The sequence below is a fragment of the Hyperolius riggenbachi genome, chromosome 4 (assembly GCF_040937935.1).
Source record: "Hyperolius riggenbachi isolate aHypRig1 chromosome 4, aHypRig1.pri, whole genome shotgun sequence".
NCBI lineage: Eukaryota > Metazoa > Chordata > Amphibia > Anura > Hyperoliidae > Hyperolius > Hyperolius riggenbachi.
This window is the reverse complement of record NC_090649.1, coordinates 427,806,513-427,831,457: the sequence shown is the minus strand read 5'-3', so window position 1 is coordinate 427,831,457 and position 24,945 is coordinate 427,806,513. Positions and strand designations below refer to the sequence as shown.

The 24,945-nt window shown below is 44.0% G+C and overlaps 1 protein-coding gene and 1 long non-coding RNA gene across 6 annotated transcripts in view; both read left to right on the top strand.

Annotated features, from left to right (window-relative positions):
* MACROD2 (mono-ADP ribosylhydrolase 2) overlaps positions 1-24,945 on the top strand; it is a 3,010,403-nt gene that overhangs the window by 741,460 nt on the left and 2,243,998 nt on the right. The gene's annotated exons all lie outside the window — the stretch shown is intronic.
* The window catches only part of LOC137570919 (uncharacterized), a 96,853-nt gene continuing 94,342 nt past the window's right edge, over positions 22,435-24,945 (top strand). The window contains exon 1 of the long non-coding RNA XR_011031235.1: positions 22,435-22,503. This is a non-coding gene — a long non-coding RNA (uncharacterized lncRNA). The remainder of the gene's footprint in view (positions 22,504-24,945) is intronic.

The window sequence follows — 24,945 nt, the reverse complement described above, 5'->3', positions numbered from 1 at the left end:
CCATCAATCAGCCCCTAACCTGCCCCTTGCGGGCAATCTGATCACCCACCCACACCAATAGATCGCCCGCAGATCCGACATCAGATCACCTCCCAAATCCATTGTTTACATCTATTCTCTCCTCTAAACACCCACTAATTACCCATCAATCACCTATCAATCACCCCCTATCACCACCTGTCACTGTTACCCATCAGATTAGACCCTAATCTACCCCTTGCGGGCACCCAATCACCCGCCCACACGCTCAGATTGCCCTCAGACCCCCCTTTATCAATTCGCCAGTGCAATATTTACATCTGTTATTCCCTGTAATAACCCACTGATCACCTGTCAATCACCTATCAATCACCCCCTGTCACTGCCACCCATCAATCACCCCCTGTCACTGCCATCCATCAATCAGCCCCTAACCTGCCCCTTGCGGGCAATCTGATCACCCACCCACACCAATAGATCGCCCGCAGATCCGACATCAGATCACCTCCCAAGTGCAGTGTTTACATCTCTTCTCTCCTCTAAACACCCACTAATTACCCATCAATCACCCCCTATCACCACCTGTCACGGTTACCCATCAGATTAGACCCTAATCTGCCCCTTGCGGGCACCCAATCACCCGCCCACACCTCAGAACGTCCTCAGACCCCAGCCCTGATCACCTCGCTAGTGCATTGCTTGCATCTATTTCCCCCCTCTAATCACACCTTGAGACACCCATCAATCACCTCCTGTCACCCCCTAGCACACCTACCCATCAGATCAGGCCCTAATTTGCCCCGTGTGGGCTCCTGATCACTCGGCCAAACCCTCAGGTCCCCCTCAGACCCCCTTCCGATCACCTCCCCAGTGCATTGATTGCATCTATTTTCCCCTCTAACCGCCCCCTGAGACACCCATCAATCACCTCCTGTCACCCCCTAGCACTCCTATCCATCAGATCAGGCCCAAAACATCCTGTCATCTAAGAGGCCACCCTGCTTATGACCGGTTCCACAAAATTTGCCCCCTCATAGACCACCTGTCATCAAAATTTGCAGATGCTTATACCCCTGATCAGTCATTTTGAGAAATTTGGTTTCCAGACTACTCACAGTTTTGGGCCCGTAAAATGCCAGGGCAGTATAGGAACCCCACAAGTGACCCCATTTTAGAAAGAAGACACCCCAAGGTATTCTGTTAGGTGTATGATGAGTTCATAGAAGATTTTATTTTTTGTCACAAGTTAGCGGAAATTGATATGTATTGTTTTTTTTTTTCACAAAGTGTCATTTTCCGCTAACTTGTGACAAAAAAAAAATCTTCTATGAACTCACCATACTCCTAACAGAATACCTTGGGGTGTCTTCTTTCTAAAATGGGGTCACTTGTGGGGTTCCTATACTGCCCTGGCATTTAAGGGGCCCTAAACCGTGAGCAGTAGTCTAGAATCCAAAGGCCTCAAAATGACCTGTGAATAGGACGTTAGGCCCCTTAGCGCACCTAGGTTGCAAAAAAGTGTCACACATGTGGTATCGCCGTACTCAGAAGAAGTAGTATATTGTGTTTTGGGGTGTATTTTTACACATACCCATGCTGGGTGGGAGAAATCTCTCTGTAAAAGGACAATTGTGTGTAAAAAAAAAATCAAACAATTGTCATTTACAGAGATTATTCTCCCACCCAGCATGGGTATGTGTAAAAATACACCCCAAAACACATTATACTACTTCTCCTGAGTACGGCGGTACCACATGTGTGGCACTTTTTTGCACCCTAAGTGCGCTAAGAGGCCCAAAGTCCAATGAGTACCTTTAGGATTTCACAGGTCATTTTGCGACATTTGGTTTCAAGACTACTCCTCACGGTTTAGGGCCCCTAAAATGCCAGGGCAGTATAGGAACCCCACAAATGACCCCATTTTAGAAAGAAGACACCCCAAGGTATTCCGTTAGGAGTATGGTGAGTTCATAGAAGATTTTATTTTTTGTCATAAGTTAGCGGAAAATGACACTTTGTGAAAAAAAACAATTAAAATCAATTTCCGCTAACTTGTGACAAAAAAAAAAAATCTTCTATGAACTCACCATCCTCCTAACGGAATACCTTGGGGTGTCTTCTTTCTAAAATGGGGTAATTTGTGGGGTTCCTATACTGTCCTGGCATTTTAGGGGCCCTAAACCGCGAGGAGTAGTCTTGAAACGAAATTTCTCAAAATGACCTGTGAAATCCTAAAGGTACTCATTGAACTTTGGGCCCCTTAGCGCAGTTAGGGTGCAAAAAAGTGCCACACATGTGGTATCGCCGTACTCAGGAGAAGTAGTATAATGTGTTTTGGGGTGTATTTTTCCACATACCCATGCTGAGTGGCAGAAATATCTCTATAAATAGACAATTGTGTGTAAAAAAAATAAAACAATTGTCATTTATGGAGATATTTCTCCCACCCAGCATGGGTATGTGTAAAAATACACCCCAAAACACATTATACTACTCCTGAGTACGGCAATACCACATGTGTGGCACTTTTTTGCAGCCTAACTGCGCTAAGGGGCCAAAAGTCCAATGAGCATCTTTAGGCTTTACAGGGGTGCTTACAATTAGGCACCCCCCAAAATGCCAGGACAGTGAACACACCCCACAAATGACCCCATTTTGGAAAGTAGACACTTCAAGGTATTCAGAGAGGAGCATAGTGAGTCCGTGGCAGATTTCATTTTTTTTTGTTGCAAGTTAGAAGAAATGGAAACTTTTTTTTTTTTCTTTTTTTTGTCAGAAAGTGTCATTTTCCGCTAACTTGTGACAAAAAATAAAATCTTCTATGAACTCACCATGCCTCTCACTGAATACTTTGGGATGTCTTCTTTCCAAAATGGGGTCATTTGGGTGGTATTTGTACTATCCTGGAATTTTAGCCCCTCATGAAACCTGACAGGTGCGCAGAAAAGTCAGAGATGCTTGAAAATGGGAAAATTCACTTTTGGCACCATAGTTTGTAAACGCTATAACTTTTACCCAAACCAATAAATATACACTGAATGGGTTTTTTTTTTTATCAAAAACATGTTTGTCCACATTTTTCGCGCTGCATGTATACAGAAATTTTACTTTATTTGAAAAATGTCAACACAGAAAGTTAAAAAAATCATTTTTTTGCCAAAATTCATGTCTTTTTTGATGAATATAATAAAAAGTAAAACTCGCAGGAGCAATCAAATAGCATCAAAAGAAAGCTGTATTAGTGACAAGAAAAGGAGGTAAAATTCATTTAGGTGGTAGGTTGTATGACCGAGCATTAAACCGTGAAAGCTGCAGTGGTCTGAATGGATAAAAAGGCTCTGGTCCTTAAAGTGAACCTCCAGACTAAAAATTGACTCAGCAGCACTGGAAAGGCCTGGTGTTTCTTTAACTGTTTCACAGCATCAGAACTTTTTTTCTCTTATACAAGCCTCATTTTTAGCTGCATAGAAAAAAACTGCCCGGGCATTTTTCCCCTAATGCTGTGCAAAGCATGATGGGATTTCTGATGTTGTTGTTCTCGTTCTGCAGTTTTGGTGCAATTTTTTTTTTTTACATTTTGAATTTGACATTTGAAGCCTAGCGTGTGCAGCTGGGAGGGGTTATCAGGACACAGGACAGTTGGAACTGTGTCTCCTGCTCCCTGTCACCTCCTTTCAACCAAAAAGATGGCTGCCCCCATGACAAAGATGGCAGCCCCCATGAATCACCAACATTTGCCTGTTCTTTTAAAACGGAGTGGGTAAGAGATTATATTACCTATCTATTCTAATTAACATAACTAATGTAACTTAATGACAGTATGTTTATTTAGGCTGAAGTTCCCCTTTAAGGGGCGAAAAGACTGTGGTCCTGAAGTGGTTAAGGTGCCCATACACATTAATTTTCATGTTCAGTTCCCAGCAGATTCAATCACTCTGATTAAATCTGCCAGAAATTTGTTTTTATGTTTCTTGTTTTTTTTTACCGAAAACCGATCAAAGGTCAGCATGTCCTGCACGAGTGCGCAGCAGCACTGCTCACAATTGTGCTTACATGGCCTGGATCATTATGTGCAGATGTACTTCAACTGCGCAGAACGCTCAAGGCCATGTAAGCACAAGCGTGCGCTCGCGCAGGTGCAGAAGATGCCGACCTGGCGAGGTCACCGAAACACTTGAGCTGCGGCAAGGGACATACTGGCTGCCAGGGGCTGGAGGAAGCCCCAGGTAAGTAGATCTTGTTTTTTTGTTGTTGTTTTTTTACACCTCGCACCTGTCCTTTAACAGCGTTTTTTTACCTTCCCCAAAAAATAAAATAAGACCATGTTAGCGATGTTAGTGGAAGGTTAGACCGTCAGAGAGACATGATAGACGTCATATGCTGTGTGTAATATACAGGTGAATAATCTTCACTGGCCACTGAATGACCTCTGTCAATTGACTGGGGATTAAAGAAATAATAAGCTATTCAGAAGTGTCAGTTTCCTAATTACTCAGAAGCACAAAGAACTTGATCAGCCTGCAGCCTGCTGGAGCCTGGCTAGTATTGTCTTTATTTCTCATAATACTACAAAGCAATACATCACACATCACACATCACATTAGCTATCATACCCCAAGGCCTCATTCATAACAGGTATGGATAGGGACATGCTGCTGTGACTCTGGATCATTTGTGATCTGTTTTTGTAAGTATTTTACACTCATTGCCATGGATGTGAGCTGGAGAATACAGCATTACTTGATATATGGGCAAGACCGACAATGAGACAGATCCCCCTCTGATCAAATCTGAAATTAAAAATCTATCGAACCACAGCGATGTGGTGCAACACTATGGGCTGTCGACCTGCTGCCACTCCCGGCCGATCCATATTTTCCTTTCAGAAATCTATGAAATCGGTCGATCGGGCCAACATGTTGTGGCATTGATTTCTAGAAGATTTGATCAAATGATTACATTGTCAGGATTTTGACTGAAAAAAATAGACCAGTGTATGGCCAGCTTTCCCCTTCCTGACACGTAATTGTAATGAGACACACATCACCCTGTCCTGATGCCTAACCTTAAAGGACAACTGTAGTAAGAGGGATATGGAGGCTGCCATATTTATTTCCTTTTTAAGCAATCCCAGTTACCTGGCTCTTCTGCTGATCCTCTGCCTCTAATACCTTTAGCCATAGACCCTGAACAAGCATGCAGCAGGTCACGTGTTTCTAAAATTATTGTCAGATCTGTCCTGGATAGCCACTTGCTTGTTTCAGGTGTGCGATCCAGAAACTACTGCAGCCAAATAGATTAGCAGGGTAGCCAGGCAACTGGTATAGTTTAACCCCCCTGACACTCTGATTCTTTCTCGATTTTAGGGTCTAAAAGCAGCACCATTTTTTGCAGGCTTTTAGACCATAAAACCGGAGAGATCTGCAGCAGCCCAGCACTTACTCACCTTCCTGGGATCCAGGGCTGCAGTTCTCCCTCCCTCCTCTAGGTGGCTGTAACCCTTTAGTGAGATTGTGGTGATGATGATAAATGGCGATCTCACCCGAGGGGAGACTTGGAGGACAGGAATGAGAATGACTGCCATCGTTTGGATCCCCCAGAGGTGAGTGAAAATGCCGGTTGCACGCTACGCTCTGCACAATGCTCCCGGCGGCTACCACGAGTCGCGCTCGGGTTTACCAGTCCCGGCTTGCTTTTTCCACCCTGCTTGACTTCTGATAACCGCCAAGGATGTTAAATGCAAATAAATATGGCAGCCTCCATATACTTCTCGCTTAAGGTGCATGCACTATGATTGCCACCTGCAGGGATCAGAACTCAATCCCTTGGGCGACAGTCTGTGAATGATTGCTGTATGCATTCTTGCCATATGGTATTGAGTGGAAGGGGAGCTCCCCCTGCTTACTAGCCTGTCTGAGAGAAAACAATAGTGGTCATTAGGTAAGATCCAACCCAGGCAATTCCTATCCTCTGTTATAATCACAGCAATAGGACAGGGCCTGCCGATACCAACAACAGATTTTTCTTTTTATTATGAACTATCAGATTGCATAGCAATCATCTGATGACTCGTATGGCTTTACAGTTTGCTACAAATTACTTTCTGATCAGCACTTTCGAAACACTTTTCTATGCAAGGGAGTCCATTGAGGAGACAAAATCAATTTAGTGAAGTTGTGTGAAGCGAGCTGGCAGCGCACGTGAGTGGGCAGCGGAACCATTGACTGAGCTGAACAAGTAATGTGAGTAGGTGAGACCTGGCAGCAGCAGGAGTGTCTTGTCGAGAGGCAGAGTGAAGCGCATTCACGGGATTTAGAGTCCATTTAACAAACATAAAAAGATTAACATATTGTGCTATTTCTGTAACCTTGGTTGCAGAACATTAGCCTGCATTAACAACAACACTCCCGTCTGCCTATAGATTATGGAAAGACTTTGATGAGAGCGCCGAGGGGTCTATTTATAGAGATATGTAGCTTTACCTGCGCTATAATGCAGCAAAGGAATTCAGGGTCATTTTCAGAATTTAGAATTAAAGAGGCACTGTAGTGACGTATACATAGAATGCAGTAAACTGTTCAGGATACCCACTTCTATGTTAATTATTCTGGTTTCAGCATCAGAAACACTTCTATCTACCTGGTGCATCTATGGTGAAGGGGCATCTTGTGTATTATGCCCCCTTTGTACCTCATGCCCACTTGTACGTCTTGTGTCTCCCTGTGTCTTCCTCTGTCCCCCTTGTGCCCTCCTGTGTCCTCCTCTGTCCCCCTTGTGCCCTCCTCTGTCCCCCTTGTGCCCTCCTCTGTCCTCTGTCCACTTGTGCCATCCGGTGTCCCCATGTGTTCTTCTTGTGTCCTCTTCTATGCCCCTTTGTGCCCCCCTGTGTCCTCCGTTTGTCCCCCTGTATCCTCCTCTGCATGGGCACAGTACAGGGAGTCCCCGACATTGTGGCGGGTTGGAGGTTTGTATTGGCAGACATTCACAAGTCATGAACTCCTGGCATTTGGACTATAAGATGCAGTGACTTTTTTTACCCACTTTTGGGGGAGTAAAAGCGAGTCTTATAGTCCAAAAAGTACAGTATATGCTGTATATTGGTATGTAGCCTTGCCCTCTCTGTGTTGCTTAGACTAGGCTGTTTAGCTATGCAGAATTCTTCTCCCAGACCATTCTGGGAGACCAAGTACTATTTTCACTGGCTAGGGAACTCTCAGCAGACAGATATTGCACAGAGATCACATGAGACAAGACACACAAACACAGAACATTTCTCCTGGCGGACTAAGCTGAAACAAGTGCTAGCTTAATGAACGGGAAGAGACGAGATTCGAACCCAGGTCTCCTGTGTCAAATGCAGAGCCCTAAGGCTGGTTTCACACCAGGACGTTGCGTTTTAGGGGACGTGAAGGTCGCATAACGTGCCCCTAACGCAACGCCTGGTGCTCTCTGATGTGAACGTCAGAGTGAGCCGCGTTGTGCAGCTCACTCTGGCGTCCGTAATGCCGTGATGCGTACTCTTGGACGCATGCGGCATCACGTGGTCCCGCCCGGCCAATCGCCGCACAGAGCGGCCGCTCCAGGAAGTAAACACTGCACGTCACTGAGTGCAGTGAATATTAATTAGCCATGTGCCCGGCCGCTCTCCGCTCCTCCCCAACATTACTAAGCATGTGCAAACAGTCTAACCCGGCTCTGCCGCGTACAAAGTACTGCATGCAGTACGTTGCCTTATGGCGCAGCGTTACACTGTAACGCAACGTGGGCACTGTGAACAGCCCATTGATTTTTCATTACTGTGCGGTGGGGTGCGTTAAAGGCTGCTCTAACGTGCGCCTGTAACGTCCCACTGTGAAACCAGCTTTAAAGGGGAACTGAAGAGAGAGGTATATGGAGGTTGCCATGTTTATTTCCTTTTAAGCAATACTAGTTGCGTGGCAGCCCTGCTGATCCTCTGCCTCTAATACGATTAGCCATAGCCCCTGAACAAGCATGCAACAGATCAGGTGTTTCAGACTTTAAAGTCAGATCTGACGAGACTAGCTGCATGCTTGTTTCTGGTGTTATTCAGATACTACTGCAGAGAAATAGACCAGCAGGGCTGCCAGGCAACTGGTATTGATTAAAAGGAAATAAATATGACAGCCTCTGTATACCTCTTACTTCAGTTCCCCTTTAACCATTACACTATCCCGCCACTGATTGGCACAAAAGATGTAGCCACCTGTGATACATTTCAGAATGTGTATCAGGTTGAAGAAAGTGTGAGGAAAAGCTTTACAATGGGCAAATACTTACCAAATAATGTATACAGTATATTGTAAAATAATAAGCAGTTTTATTAGGTTGTTTTCACTACAGTTCCTCTTTGATACTTTTTAGTTCTTTCTGATTCCTCGATATTTATGCTGCAGACACTGAAGAGCAAATGTCATTTATAACTGTGTGATGAGGCTTCTGTCACTCAGCACGTAGCAAGATTAGCTGAGGTATTTCAGTCTAGGCTTTCCCTTGAGCCCATGAAGGGGGTGAGAGCACACACTTAAAAAGCAAAATTTTGCTTAGCAACATCTCCAGGCTTCTTTGCGTTGCTAAGCTACATCACACATATGCTGCAGCGTGTAAGTGTTGCTAAGGAGCATCAGAGAAAGGTGAGATAACTCAGAGAAAACTTTGCTTTGTGATGTGCAGTAATGTGAGAATCGGCAGAAATAATGCCGCATTATAAAGATTCCCGTAAGGAGGGTTATAGATATATTAAAAGATAAGAGGCTGTGTTAATACTAGTAATATCATACACCATTATTTATATAAAAAGTTCCATATCTATACAAATGTAGATCCTCCCTTTGTAAATAGCAGACGTTATGGCATTTTGGGGACAGCACTCTGACTTTCCATAGATTGGACCAGAACCCTATCTACACAGTTTGGTTGTTCTCTCTGTGTTTGCATTAGTTTATTTATTTATTGCAGTTATAATGTGCCAACATATTACGCAGCGCTGGAAATTAGTTAAGATTACAGACTATATTTAGGGGTTACATACAGCAATATTCACATGCAATCCAGATCACTCCTCACAGTATGAGTACAAGGTAATGCTTAGTCAGTCACTGGATGGGAGCATAGAGATTAGGCAAGTCAGGTTCACTCGAGTTCACTCAGATCCATAGGATGGGTGTACCATAATAAACAGGTAGGAGACATAAGGAGTAGGACCCTGCCCGAAAGGCTTACTATCTAATGCAATCTTGTCTTTGCATTAGTTGTTTTCACTCCACTGTAGCATTCACTCCTACCTTTAGATGAACAAAAGTTTGCTTTCCTAAAACAGAAAGAATTTGCGATAATTCAGGTTGGAGTGAGCTCGAGATGTCTCCCAGGCACCACTGCTGAATATATGCAAATTAACCATTGTACCCTTAGATGGATAGACAATAAGAAGTGTAACTAGGATCCGGCGGGCCCCTCAACAAAACTGAGCTGGCAAGAGCCCCCTGTATAACACCCCACCCCTGCATCCTGACAATACTTTGTGTATGTGGCCTAAAGTATTGGCAGCAGAGTATACGTTAGGCAGTTTTAGGGCACGGTTTGTTTCCCTGTAAATACTCTCCAGAGGCATTACGTCATATTTATTTGGATGGCAACAAACACTGCGTCCTAAAACTCCTCTCGTCTTTACTGGCACTTTGCCATGAATGAGTTCACATGAGAGCTGTTTAAGAACTGTTAAGCGTGACTTTTAAACACCTGACTTGTATGTATAACCTCTTTACAGTAAACGCTTATATAGTAAACATTCAGGTATAGTAAACTAAATGTCCAGGTCCTGGCCTAGCACCATTATAAATATATGGGAATAACGCTTGGTATAGTAAACCCTGATATAATAGAACGTCTATTATTTTTTTGGTCCCTGCGGTTTTCTGCATCCAGCTATAGTGGAAAGTGGGCGGGCGCTTGCGTCATACATCAGTCTGAGACCCATGAGCTGTGGGTGAGCTGACAGACACTTGTAGCCTGCTCGCTATCTCCACACTACTCTGGGCCTGTGTGGATTACCTCAAAAGCATCGCCTGGTGAGACCTATGCTTTCTGTGTAAGCTGCTGCCTGATTGCTGAGGGAAGTGCCTGTTAACTGTGACTTGCTTGTGCATGGCTGCAATGCTACAGTATTATCCAGGCTGCAGAGAAATGTGGACAGAGGAGCATACTATCAGTACTGTACCTGCATTACCTGGTGAGAATCAAAAACCTTGCCAAATTGAAAGAACAGCTGAAACCTGATTGACTACTGCAAATAACTGGTGTACATTTGCTTCAAACTCCAGTGCTTGAGTCCTGCTGTTCTGTTGTAATAAGGGGCTATGAGGCTCTGTGCACATCTAAAATCAAAATCGCTGACGGCCGCATTTAGCGGTTTTGAGAGTGATTTCCCACCAATAAACCCCCCTCCCCCGGCGCTTACCTGTGCGCTACGATTTTGTGTAAAGCTTTTTTGTACGCCCTTTTGCAGAGCGATTTAGTTTTTTTCACTTCCTGACGTAAGTCAGGAAGTGAACTCTTTCACCCAGCAATGATTAAATACAATGTATTTATTCATAAAAGAGCAAACGCAATCGCCGCACAAAGCAATTTGTGAGTGTTTTGTTTTTTCCTATACCTTCCATTGTAGCAAAATCACCCCGAAAATGGTACATACAGCGCTTTGCTGAGCGCAAAGCGGACAAAACGTGCTGATATGAACTGTCGCACAAGGAATCATTTCACAAGGGCTTTTAAGGCGATTTTGAAAATTGACCGGTGCTAAAAAAAAACAACACAAAACACCCATGGTGTGAACAAGCAAAGTTAAGAGCAAACCACTCTATTCTCCTCATGGGCTTTTCAGTGCCACCAATCTGCGCCACCTGCATCTGTTGACCCCTACAGGAGGTAAGCCAAGTGGCAGTAACTTACCACTCGTTTCTTTGCCAGGACCTGCAATGAGAGGGAATGGAGTCATGCCCCTGCTCCCAGAAGCCATTGCGGCATAGCGGAGCAGACACTTAAAACCTGAGGAGCACAGTATGGGCCCTTTTCCACTACAGCGTTTGCAATTGCTTAATTGCAAAACCACAACCCGCTAGTGATTTTAAAATCGCTGCGGTTTGCTTTTAAACATAGGAATCATGGTAGGCAATTTCCACTACCGCGATGCATTTTTTTACTTAATTGCGATCTCGCCGCGGAACGATTTTAGCCACGATTTTGCTATGCAGTGCATAGCATAGCAAAATTGCGATCGCAAACGTCGGGAAATCGCCGGGAATTGTTTTCCTTTTGCTGAATCGCAATCGCTAGCATTCAGCGCGAATGCTAGCGATTGCTAGTGGAAAAGGGCCCTAATGGTCATGTGATTGTCTGTTTACCACAAAACAAAGTTATCTACAAGCTGTTCCTTTTTTCAATACACTTATTCGTTGCTAGCCTTGTAAGAAAGGGAGGGAGCCTTCGGTTGTCCCTAAACAGAGACCTTATAATAGATTTGTTCCAACCAATTTTGAGATTATGCATTCCTGTTTCTTGTATAAAAGTTTACCTGATGGTTTTTAAAAATGGCTTGTGGAAGCGTGAAGCACACACACAATTAAAGTGGTAAGTAGGTAAAAAAAAAATGCCTACGCTGTAATTAAGTATTTAACTTAAAGTGTTACATTGTATTAAGCAGTAGAAGATTTAGCAGTAATTGTAGAGATTTGTCTCCTCAGAATGGTAACTACGCCGTGAGCCCCACCGATGTCCAGAGGGGGCTTCAGCAGGCAGCTGTACAATGATTGCTGCCTTCCACCAGCAGCTAGGCCATTAGAAGGCCTTTCTAGGGCAGGCCTAGGTAGATAGCAGATGTCTGTTGTTTTCTTTTTTTTCTGGGTTGAGATGATCTCTCCTGTTTTGTGAAGAAGACCCGCAAATAGCCACCTCAGCTGTTCCACCCTCCCCTCCTCTTGCTTTCCTCTTTGTTATCCCCAGCGGCCCAGGGGCAAAGGTCTTGTCAGTTCTGAGATGCCCCTGATGTAATCAGGTTCCTCTCTTCTTCCCCAGAGCTAAAGTCTGAAAATAAACAGAGCTCCCTTATCAGATCATAACCCACTGACAAGCACAGGAGTTTGTTGGCTGGTGTAAGAAAAGGAAGATGCCCGCAGCTAACAAATAACTGACAATCGTTTCACACCCTTTTAAATCCTGTTTTTTTTTGTTTGTTTTTTCACTGGAAATTTTACTCTTTCAATTCTTTATGTGCTGATAGTTTCTCAGAGTATTGTCCTGATTGATGTTGGTATTGGCATCAAATCTAGCACCCTTTCTTTCTCGAGATCTCTGGAATTGACAAGGAAAATGGCATACGGGAGTCTTACTACTGGACTTGATACTAGTGTAAGATCGTAAAATCTCAACTCTAGACAGTGATCTCCATCTACTATCTGATATTGTAATAATATTATGTTCTGTGTATAAACTGCTGATCTGCCACGGCCGCCATCAGGGCAGTGCAACCGATACTACTGTATGGGGCCCAATGAGAGTCTGGGGTCCGGCCAGGCTAGGAGGGCAAGTGATGACAGTGTTAAGCCGCATCTACACGCGTAGATGCGGCCACGATGTTCCTTATCAATCGAGCCGCTGATGCGGCTCGATTGATAAGATCCGACAGGACGGATCTTGCTTCGCCGATTCCCTGCTCGCTCCCCGCGAGGGGACAATGGCAGGGAATCGAGCGGAAGATAAGCGGCGCCAGCGGGGACGAGCGGGGAATCGAATGCGGCGCATGCGCGGGGAGCGGGGACGCGGCGGGCACGCGCGGGGACGCTGAAGAGGCGATCCGGCGGCTAATCGAGCCGCCGGATCGCAGCCTCATCTACCAGTGTAGATGAGGCTTTAGGCAGAGCTAGAGATTCAACTCTAGCCGCTGAAAGTCCAATCTGTCTTCTGCAATGCCACCTGTTATGTACTTCCTTATTTTCCTGCACATCATGAGGCAAAGTACAGGAAATCAAAGAGGCAGAGAGCGAGTGGTAATTCAAAAGACACAGTTGTCCTCCAGCAGCTAGAGGAGGTGGGTCTCTACTTTACACCCCACCACTGTACCTAGCTCTGCATATATGGGAGTGGAGACCAGCAGAAAAGCTGACATGGGGGATCACTAGACTACCAAGAAAAGCTGGCATGGGGAGGGACTAATCTGGCACAGAACACTGGATGGGGAACTATTGAGACCACCAGGGAAAGCTAGAGGCAGTGGACCACCAGGGAAAGCTGAATGGGGGTGGGCTTGCCCAGTATGGGGCCCAGAAATTTCTGTATGTGTTTTGCAGTCAATGTTAGTGGTAGAAAGGAAGGGTGTTTTGCTTGACACGGCTAAATAAGCATTTATTGATGTTTCCACAAGCAGCATTCTAGCAATTGAAATTGGCATACATGGTGATAACACACGTACCGGTGCGGGTTCTGAGGCTAATGGTGGGTGCAGGGGAAGATGAGCCGTACGCTTTCTTTCGGACACAGTGCGTTTGTCCACTGATGAACATAGTGTGAGCATGAATATATTGTTACGAGCTTGTGCATTGTCCAGAATAACATTGCAATAGAAATCGCTTCTGGACCTAGTGGGAATTTACCCATACTTTGCGGCTTAGAATATACAACCCCCAAGCACTGTGGCAATTTTCCCTGTTGTTTACCAGCAACAAAATAGGCAAAATAAGGTTGAGTTTGCCCACGCCTCCAGCCGGACCACTGGTGGACACTACACTGTCTGCTCCTACTGGCCGCACATGGTCTGGCACAAGTGGGAACCAAGTCTTAGGCATGGAACCCACTAGCAGCGCTTTGAAAAGCTCTTGCTAATGTAATGCATTGGGTGTGATTCCACTTGCTGTGATTTTTTAAAAAAAATCTCACATAGCAAGAGCTTTTCAAATCACAAGCACTGCTAGTGGGCCCCAGGCCTCTGAACAACCAGTGCAGTCTTTAGGAGCCTAGCTGAGTCTAATCAGCGCTGACTGGCCCGATTTGTTGGTCAACACAGCACACTGTGGTCCCAAATGAAGGAATTTCAACTGAAATTTCAATTTTCCCTGAATTTTTTTCTTAATTGCCAGTTCAATGGAATTTGTAAAGAATGTCACATGAACTTTTTTTTTTTGTAACTGTTAGACTTCAACATCAAAAAACGGAATTGCTGATGCTTACCTGAGCGCTGCAATTTTTCCTTTTTTTATAAAGAGCTTTTCTAAGCGCTTTTACAGAGCAATTATGTTTTTTCACTTCCTGACGTCAGTCAGGAAGTGAACTCTTTAACCCGGAAAATGAATAAATACAATATATTCATTTCATGGAAGCGCTGGGGAAATCGCTGTACAAAGTGTCTTTTCAAGCACTTTATGATTTTCCTATAACTTCCATTGAGGCAAATCACCCCCAAAAATGGTACAGGCAGCGCTTTGGTGAGCGGATCAGAATCAAACTGCTCAGATGTGAACACTCTCATAGGGAATCATTGCACGAGCGCTTTTAGGGCGATTTTGCAAATCGCCGGCACTTAAAAAAAGGCGAAAACGCCCTAGGTGTGCGCAAGCCCTTACAGTTGTCTATACCAGAAAAAAAATGAATTGCAGTTAATGGGAGGACGGTGTCGCAGCCATCTCACCTGCTGAGCCATTCTTTATTTTTTAAGGTAGGAATTGTCAGCCACACGTATTACTGAATGCTGCTAATATCACACCAGCAATCTGTAGCTGCACGGATGTGCTTTGCAGCTCTCTACAGCCGATATAAACCTCCACAGAAAGTAACCAGAGCTGCTGTAGAATAGATCTGTGCTGCACAATCACTTGAGCGACACAATCCTAAACTGACTGGTTATCCTGTCACAGATCAGGTTTGCCATTAAATGGATTTTTCAATTTGTTTGTCACACCTGTGTTCAAGCATGCATGTCTGCAGCACCTGGCCTGTCACCAAGCTTGACTGCAGAACATCCTCAATCCTGGCTTACAAAATGAGATCCTCTTGAAAGGTTTGCTTTGCAAAACAAGATAAGGAGCCTGAGATGGGAAACAATAGACCTCAGATAGGGAACAATGGATAATCAGCGTGAAGTCAACTGGTGATAAAGAGATCTGTCTTTGGATCTTCTGTGCCTTCTTGTTTTTCCTCTATTGTAATCTACGACCTTATCTTGCCGAATTAGTTTGAAAATCAGAAACACTCACCTGTGTACTTATAGATATTTCCCATACTGTGCACAAACGGGTATGTTTTTTTTTTTGAAGATTAGGCAAGGATACTATTGTTTAAGTATAGCTTAACTTGTATAGTTTCCCAGAATTGTGTGCCTTCCCTGCAGTTAGAGCTATGTACACACTCTTGCTTTTTTCTTCTCTGTTTTACTTTAAATAAAATAATTTATACTTACCTGGAAATCCCTCCAGCCCCCTGTAGCCCATCAGCTCCGCCCCACACTCAGTGACGTGCTCCCTGCTGGACAGGAAGTAACGTCAGTGAAGTTTCATCGCTCAGCACCTGTGCACTGAAACTGCAATTGGGCGTTCACACTTTCTGCGTCCCCATAGGCCTACATTGCTACATAATCTGTAAGCACGGATCATGCGACAGCGCACTGCAGAGTTTGTGGCGGCCTTGTGTCAATTTACTATTTCCGTCACACCGCATTGCCTTAGTGTCCCCATAGACTTACATTGCCCTTGTGATGAGCTGCGGCAGGGGACAGTACCACGACGCAAGGAAACGCAGTTAGTGTGATAGTAGCCAGGCCTGTGATAGTTGCCAGGCCTTCTGTGCCTGTGGGCTATAGTGATGTAAATCTTGTCCCATCTTTAACCAACTTGTTTGCTTTTATTTCTAGCTGCTGCAGTGAGATATCTCCATTAAAGGGACCCTGAGTAGTGGCAAAAATGAAATCTACTTACCTGGGGCTTCCTTCAGCTCCCCCCCCCCCACACACACCTGTTGCCAGCAAGGTCCCCCGGCATTTTGGTCCCTTCCATGGTCCAGCTGGTGGCTCTGGTAATCCAATTACTTTGGTTGAAGTTGCACACGAGTGCCCCTGGCACATCATCACACCAGTCGCCATAAGCGTCCTGCACATGTGCAGTCCAGTCTTTTGAGGAAGCATATGGCAATGGGCATGATGATGCACAGGGGTGCGCACGTGCGACTTCGGGCAAAGTCGCCAGATTACCAGAGTCATCAGCCAACCACGGAAGGGACCAAGAGGATGCCAGGGTTACCTCGTGGGCTACTGGAGGCTGGAGGAAGTCCCAGGTGAGTACAGATTTCATTTTTTTTGCCACTGCTCGGGGTCTCTTTAATGGAGATATCCCACTGCAGCAGCTAGAAATAAACGCAAACAAGTTGGTTAAAGATGAGACAAGATTTACATCACTATAGTCTATAGGCACAGAAGACCTGGCACCTTAGGCTACTATCACACTTAAGCGTTTCCTTGCGGCGTGGTACTGTCCCCTGCCGCAGCTCATCACAAGGGCAATATAAGTCTATGGGGACTTGCACGCTAAGGTGACGCGGTGTGACGGAAATAGCAAATCGACACAAGGCCGCCACAAACTCTGCAGTGCGCTGTGGCGCGATCTGTGCCTACCGCACAGATTATGCAGCAATGCAGGTCTATGGGGACGCAGAAAGTGAGCAATTAAACTTCAGTGACGTACTTCCTGTCCAGCAGGGAGCACATAGCTGACCAAAGAATGATTGATGGGAATTCTAGGAATCTGATCAGCATCTGAATGTGTGCATCTGCTGATAATTTCTGCCTAATATAGTGACTGAGGAACACTGATGATACTAATCTTCCTGGGTCTTTCCCCAGAGGGATATTCTGTAAGCACTGACGTAACTAAGGAGCTTGGGGTTCCAGTGTCCCAAGTTTTACATGGGGCCCCAAGCACTTTATTGCTATAGGGGCCCAAAATGTATTGATGAAATCTGCAGTGTCACACATGTACACACGTCCAACATGCACATGACCAACACGACAAACCACATGAGCTGATGAACCGCACAACCTGTATGTCTAGACGGCTAAACTACCAACTTATTTACATGCTGCATGAGACATTTGGGTGCAACTGTGCTTTGAGTGATTCAAGACATTGGAACAAAGATATGGAAACGCTTCCTATGAGTTTATGTTCTTTAAAGTTCCATTCTTTATGGCTCTTCCACCTAGGCAAGTGACATATTGAAAGAGGGCTTGAGCCCTTGAACTTGAAATTTTAACAAGCCATAACTAGATGTACCTGTCTCTATCTTTTACCAGGTTTACATTTATTTATTTATATATTGCCAACATATTACTGAGCCCAATACTACCTATGGGGCATCTTACTACCATTGGGGGCACATCTGGGGCACCTTACTACCTATATGGGGGTACCTTACTGCCTAATGGGAAATTCTGCCGCATTACCTGTATGTATTGGAGAAAAACTGTGTCATTATGTGTATTTACTGGGGAAATGCTGCAACACTCCCTCCAAACCCACCTTTTCTGACAAGCCTATGCTCTAGCTTAGGCCATGCACCCTTCAACCTCGCATCTACATTTACTCCTCACTTAATAACCTAATTACGCACTGCCTGTACATATACTGTATACTTCCCCAACCTCTTGTTTCCACCCCATTCCTTTAGACTGTAAGCTCGCAAGGGCAGGGCTCTCACCCTTTTGTGTCTTGGAATGTTATTTGAATTGCTTGCACTCTGTTATACATTTATACATTTTAGTCATCATGTTACATCTGCTATTGTAATCGCCTGTTCTGTATTTTGCACCAGTGTTTATATTTTATTGTCTGTATCATTATGTATCCCTTGTTTGTTTTCTTACATTGTACAGCGCCACGGAATATGTTGGCGCTTTATAAATAAATAAATAATAATACTGCGCACGCAAGCGGAATGACGGACTACACATTCAAAACAAGTACAACTCATTCAAACGACTTATACACACGCACCAACTGCACAATATCAGACCAGCATAGATCCGACAGTTGGATCGGGCAAACCGCCTGTTATCAGTTACTCATCAAGTTGTTTGCTCGCGTACACACGCCTGATTATCGTCCAACAGAGTAAAGTCCGATGATAATCAGGCTGCAGGTTGGTCCATGTGTACTTAGCTTTATGCTAGGTACATTTTCTGTCAGATTTACCTGCCAGATGGAATATTTCCAATATGTCCGATCTGAATTTCAGTCAATTTTTTCAAATTTTTTTTAATTGTTTTTTTCGATCGATTTTCATAGAACTGAACGAATTTCGAACGAAATTCAGATTGGACATGTTGGAAATAATCAATCTGGCAGGTAAATCTGCCAGAATATTGTATGGTGTGTACCTAGCATTAAGGTGCCCATACACTCGTCAGATTAGCAGCAGATAGATCATCAGATGGAATTCTTATCAATCTGATGTGTTATTAGAACATTTTTCACTAGGATAGAATTCCAATAGATTTCAGTTTGAAATCTATTGAAATTCGATCTGATGGCATTTTTTTTTGCCATCAGATTTCCATTAGGGCCAATGCAAAATGATAAGCAATCTCATCAGATCGACCTAGATTTTCCACCCTGCCAGTTCGATAGAAATCCATCGAAATCGGCAGTCGATCGGTCGATTGGCCAACAGATTTGCAATCGATTAATCGATTTTTCGATTTTGATCGATCGGTCGGCCAGAAAATTGGCTGAGTGTATGGGCCCCTTTAGAGTGGTGTATTTCTAGTAAGGAAACTTAGTTTAAGGATTATCACTATGCAATACACCTATAAAGATGTTCATTATCAGCATAGCACAAAATGGATGGAGGAGGACACCTAGTGCAGTCACAACCTCTGGATCCCCTATTGCTACTCCACCATCTGTAAGCTTTCTTATCAATCACCCTCTTGAGGCCTTTGCCTTTAATTGATCTTTTTCACAACCCCCCCCCCCCCCCCCGTCTCCCTAGTGGACCTCTAAACATATTAGATTTGTCGTTACTGATGATTGATTGATTGTGAATGCTGGACGCAAAAATCTGGCATCAGTATAGCCGAAATAATCAAGACGTATTGCTGAACAACAAACCAAAGTGAGGCCCATAAGGTCCCTGTAGAGACCCTGGGGAGCCACTCACCCATCCAAATGGTGCGCTCCTCCATCAGTCTGAGTGCTACCCGCCTTCTTCTTTGCTGGCTGCATCTCCTCAGTGACCCAGCAGCATGTTACATATATTACATGCGCTGGGTAATTGTTTCTCAGAGCCCATTTGAGCCTAGAATCGGCCCTGTACTCATACCAAAATTAGTGTTTGATTGCTGGTCCATCACCACTCATCCCCCCCTCCGAATCCATAGAATAGATCAGTCTGCTTAGTTGTAGCTGTACAGCCATCACCACATCTCTGTCTCCTGCAATGATCCAAAACCGATTGTTCCGGATGACAGTAATTGAGAGTGTGTACAAAGCTCGGACTCTGGTACTTTCATTAAAATCGTTTGCTCCCATTTGCATGACATTCTTCTCCATAGTGGTGTGTAAGGAAGGTGATGACAGAACTGTAGGAATGAGGATGTCCCATTACAGGTCCTGTTGCTTTTTCAGCAAGTTCTGCCCTCTTTCAGATTCAGTCAGACATTCCCTAATGCTGGGAATACACGGTTCGTTTTTGCCTTCGTTTAAACCTTCGATTCGTTCGGTAAACGAATCGAGTGTTGAAAACGTATGTGAAAATAGTCATAATCTCATTATAGTTTCGATTAATAGACCCCAAAAACGAACGACTAGTGATCGAACATGTTTGATATTATCTCTCTTTATCCATCTAATCGAGCCATTGGTAGGCTTGATGGCTGTTCAGATCGATTATATATTCGTTTATGCTAGTCCGTCCCTGTAAAAAGGGATTTTCGTTTCGTTTCTTTGCAGCCTTCGATCATTGGAAAAACGAAACCATCAGAATCGGAAAAAAAAACGAAACCGTGGGTGGTGATATTAACCGTATGACTGATTATTTCGGGATCGAAAAGGACAAAAGGCACAATCGAAACGAAGGTTTAAACGAAGGCAAAAACGAACCGTGTATTCCCAGCATAAGATCCAGATAAAAATAAAACAGTGTTTGGCAGGTGTTAGTTATAGCCGAATGTAAATTTGCAATTAATCTTTTCTAACGAAATCCCTCCTTAGATGAAATAAACTGCTCATGAAACAACAGGGTTTGACATATTTTCCTGTGCTCAGTAGTATTTTCATGCAATCTGGATTTTGTAATGCCTGGTACACACCATGAATTTTTTTTTCAGATTGAAAGTCAAATCGGTTATTTCCAACATGTCAAATCTAATTTACAATGGTTTTTCTGATCGATTTTGTATAGAAATGATTGGTAAATCGATCAGAAAAACATTCGCAAATCAGATCGGACCTGTCAGAAATAATCGATTCGATGGTCATCTGACAGAAAATTGCATTGTGTGTACCAGGCATAAAGCTGGGAATACACTGTTCATTTCTGCTGCTCGATTCTGTGCTCGATCGTTTTTGCCGCTCAGTTCTGCAGTCGATTCTCTTATCTTCCGCTTGTTTTTCTTATCTTTTTCTATTCAGATCTATGAGAAATCAAGAGGCGAAACGATTGAACAGGAAATCGGACATGTCGGAAACTATCTATCGAGCCATCTAAATGGCTCAAAAACGAACCGTGTATTCCCAGCATTAGGCCTGAGACACACTGCAGAGCGCTTTTGATCTGTTTGCGCTTTTTAAAACCGCGGTGTTATGCATTGGCTTGCATAAAATTGCAAGAAAATCTCTGCAATCTTGATTTTTTAAAAAAAATGGGATCACTGTGAATTTTAAGCGATTTTTATGTAAGAAAGGGCCCTTTTCCACTGCTGCCTGCACTTCCACCCGTGATCATGTTTGTGTACATATGCGCAAGTAGCAATTTGCACTAGCCGCGATTACAAAGATTACTGGTTGGGGCCAGAGCGTGATTGCTTTGAGAATCGCACAGGATGACATTTTCGTGTGCGGAAAAAAGCAACTCGTAATAGTGAGAAATGAGCACTCTAGCGATTGGAGAAAGGTCTGCGATCCACTGTTGTTTTTTTTTACAAACACAAAAATACAGCGCTGACAGAACAAAAAGCGCTCTGCAGTGGCCCAAACCTAAACGTGTGTGATCACAGAATGATTGTATACATACCGTACATAGAATCTGGCTTGGACTTGGCAGCAGGGATAGTTTCATGCGCTATTCGTAACAAAGGGCACGGGAGTACCTGTGGCGTATTTGTGATTATTTTCGGGGATTCCAGGGTGGTGTCCATATTTAGATGTTTCTTTTTTAGCACGATGAGCTTTTAAAACACGCGTTATGACCTAAATATGTTTGTTTTGATGGTTGTACAAAATAAACACGCTGTGCTGAAGGTCATTGGGTGAATACTGAAATATTCGACATATCTGAAGCATCTGTCTGAGTAAAATCACTGTAGCATAGTGGAAAGTCTGTCACTATTCACACGACAGGCTTTCAGTTTTAGCTGCAGGAATTTAACGGCTTTTTCTAAATTATGTAACATGTCTTTCTTATTTTATCTCAGTCTAGCTTATAATTTGATGTTTCATTTGCTTTTAAAGGTTGCATTTGCTTTTTACTTTGGTGAAATGTTTGCTGACTTCAAGATGTTCCTTTGCATAGTTATTGAAAGCCTACGCTTCCTTGCAGTGCCGCAAAGCACAGGAGCCGTCTTGCAGTGTTCGTATTCAAAGCTAAATCTGGAGCTGAAAATAAACTCCACAGATAATTAATTGAATGTGTAGAAGCAATGGCATATAGAACTTTCCTGGAGTCTCCTATTCCTATTTTCAATTTAAAGTGGACCTGAACTCTTGCACAGGACAGAAGGAAAACAAAGAGAAATGCAACCTCTATGTATTTAGAGAGTTTAGCCTGTCTAATCCCCCTCCTCTGTGACTAATAACTGTAATTTGATCTCTCAGCTGTTAGCTGGCTGCCTTGGCAGAGCAGCTTATTTGTGAACACAGGATGTGAACCCTATGGCTGCTTCCATGAAAGCAGGAAGCTACTGCTCTTCATTGCCACCTTTCATTTACTGCAGATGACCGTATGCTGTATTCCCAGTCAGAGCGGCACACCAGTGCAGTGGCCACGTTAAGGATTACTTTTTTCTGTGTTGCGGTCACCTTCAGTAGGGGGTAAAAAAATAAATAAATCTACAAATCTGACTGGATTATTCTAGAGCTTTCTATATTTTCTGAAAAGCAGTTGCGTGGTTAAACTGCCAAAATAGTGTGCAAGTGAGTAGGGAGGCCGGATGGTGTCTTCGTTGTTGTTTTTCACAAGAAAGGCTGCCACAAGGAAGTCTAAAAGTAGGAAAACCAAGCCTGTCAGCTGCTCCAGTGCAGCACTTGATATGTGCAGGTCAGAAGCGGCCACAAAACAAGACAAAAAACGTTTATATTGCGTTCTTCTCCTGGCAGACTCATTGTGCCAGACCTGCAGCCACTAAGGCATTCTCAGTAGGCAGTACTAGTGTTAGGGAGTCTTGCCTAAGGTCTCCTTATTGAATAAATGCTGGCTTATTGAACAGGAAGAGCTGAGATTCGAACCCTGGTCTCCTGTGTCAGAGGCAGAGCCTTTAAAGATCATCTAAACTTTTCCACAGGAGAGAAGGAAAACACAGAGAAACCCACTCTGTTTGTATTCAAAGATAACAGCCTGTCTAATTTTCAGTTATCTGCTAGTAATGAGCCACAATCTGATCTGTGCCGACATTTGTGCCACCATTCAGACAGACTATAGGTAAACACAGGGGGTTAACCATATCTGTTGCTAAAGGTGGCCATACACTGGTCGATTTGCCATCAGATCGACCAACAGATAGATCCCTCTCTGATCGAATCTGATCAGAGAGGAATCGTATGGCTGCCTTTACTGCAAACAGATTGTGAATCGATTTCAGCCTGAAACCATTCACAATCTGTGAAGCTGCCGCCGCCGCCCCCCTCCCCCCGCATACATTACCTGATCTGGCCGACGCGAGTCCCCTGGTCTTCGCTGTCTTCTTCTCCGCGCCCGGCTCCAGCTTCACTTCACTTCCTGTCTGGGGAAGTTTAAACTGTAGAGGGCGCTCTACTGTTTAAACTTCCTGTCCGGACAGTAAGAAGTGAAGCCTGCCGGAGCCCCGAGGAGAAGGAGCAGCGGTGACAGCGGGGACACTTGCCGACAGAACAGGTAACTTATTGCCGCTAGCGTCGGACGGAAGTCGATCGTTCTGTCAGCGTTTGCGCAACGATTTCACAGCAGATTCGATCACAGTGATCGAATCTGCTGTATATCGGCGGGAAAATAGTTAGGTGTATGGGCCCCTTAATAGGCTGCATATAAATTACAGCCAGAAGGCACTGTGTGGCCGACAGATGGGATACTGAACTGTCCGACAAGCGGTGTAGTTCAGCCTCCCATGTAAAATAGGAAATATTGAGAATCCCTCATGAGGACTAGTACAAAAACAGTTTTGTTAGATTTTTATTACCTACTAAAAATAACAGCAACATGGAAAAAAAGTAATTATAGTGCATTTTACTCTGGTAGAAATGTATGTCTGATATGTTTCTTTTTACATACAGTATATTTTGCATTTTACAATATGTCATAATAGTGTTCCTTTAAGTATAGCCAGCATAGAATTAGCCTGTGTATACGCACTCCTTCAGTGACATGTGGCAGGTGGTAATTCTTCGGCCAAACAACCTTTAATCTTTTCTTTTCCAGATGAAAGCACCAGTGACCTCATGGATTCATGTACTCTTGTACCATAGCATCATTAAAACCAGTTAATAGCTGAAGGAGTAAAAGGATCGGGAAGGGGGGGGGGGGTGTATCAGGGTTAGAGGAAGCATTCCAGGATCATGGGGTATAGTACTGTTTTAGCTAGGCCTATTTTTAACATTGAGGCTAAAGCAGAAAGCACACTTATCTAGCATCAGCCGATCCCTAACGGTGCCAAATAACTGAGACTCTACTGCATTTAGTATTTGTATAGTGCTGACATCTTCCATAGCCAGGCCCAGATTTACCTCACAGGAGCCTATAGGCACAGATGTCCTGGAACCCTAGACTTCCCCCTCCATGAACCTACAAACCCCCACCGAACCACACTGTAAGTGTGCTTATTGGCCCAGCTGTCACTTCTCCCTTACTTCCCTTGCCTGTCATAAGTAGCTACAGGTGTCCCTTAGCATTAGGTAGCCAGAGGTACCCTCCCCCAGTATTAAGTTGCTAGTGACGTCCCTAACTGAAAAGAAGATCTTGTCAGTTGAATCCAGAGAGCTGGGTTAATGACCTCATTTATGCTCGGGGAGGGAGCCACCTTTCTATCATCAGGCGCCTGTAGGCACATGCCTACAATACCTTATGTTAAAGCCGGCCCTTTCCACGGCGCTCTACAGAGTATATAGTCTTGTCACTAACTGTCCCTCAGAGGCACTCACAATCTAATCCTTACCATAGTCGTATGTCCATTGTAGTCTTGTGCCAATTTAGGGGGAAGCCAGTTAACTCACATGTATGTTTTTGGGATGTGGGAGGAAACTGGAGTGCCTGGATGATACCCATGTGGACACTGGGAGTACATACAAACAGATAACCCATAGCTGTTGATTCAGTTCTAAATCTTTTATGTGTACTTGTGCTTTTGAGGTCCGTATAAAGTACGGATCAGGGTATTTGGCCACGGGGATTGGCAGGTGTATAATAGACGCTAATGCAAATATCGATAATTGAGTGTGCAGATAGTAACCAATCTACTATATAGGGAATAGTGATTGCAGAAAATAATATATTTGTAAATGATTGACTACA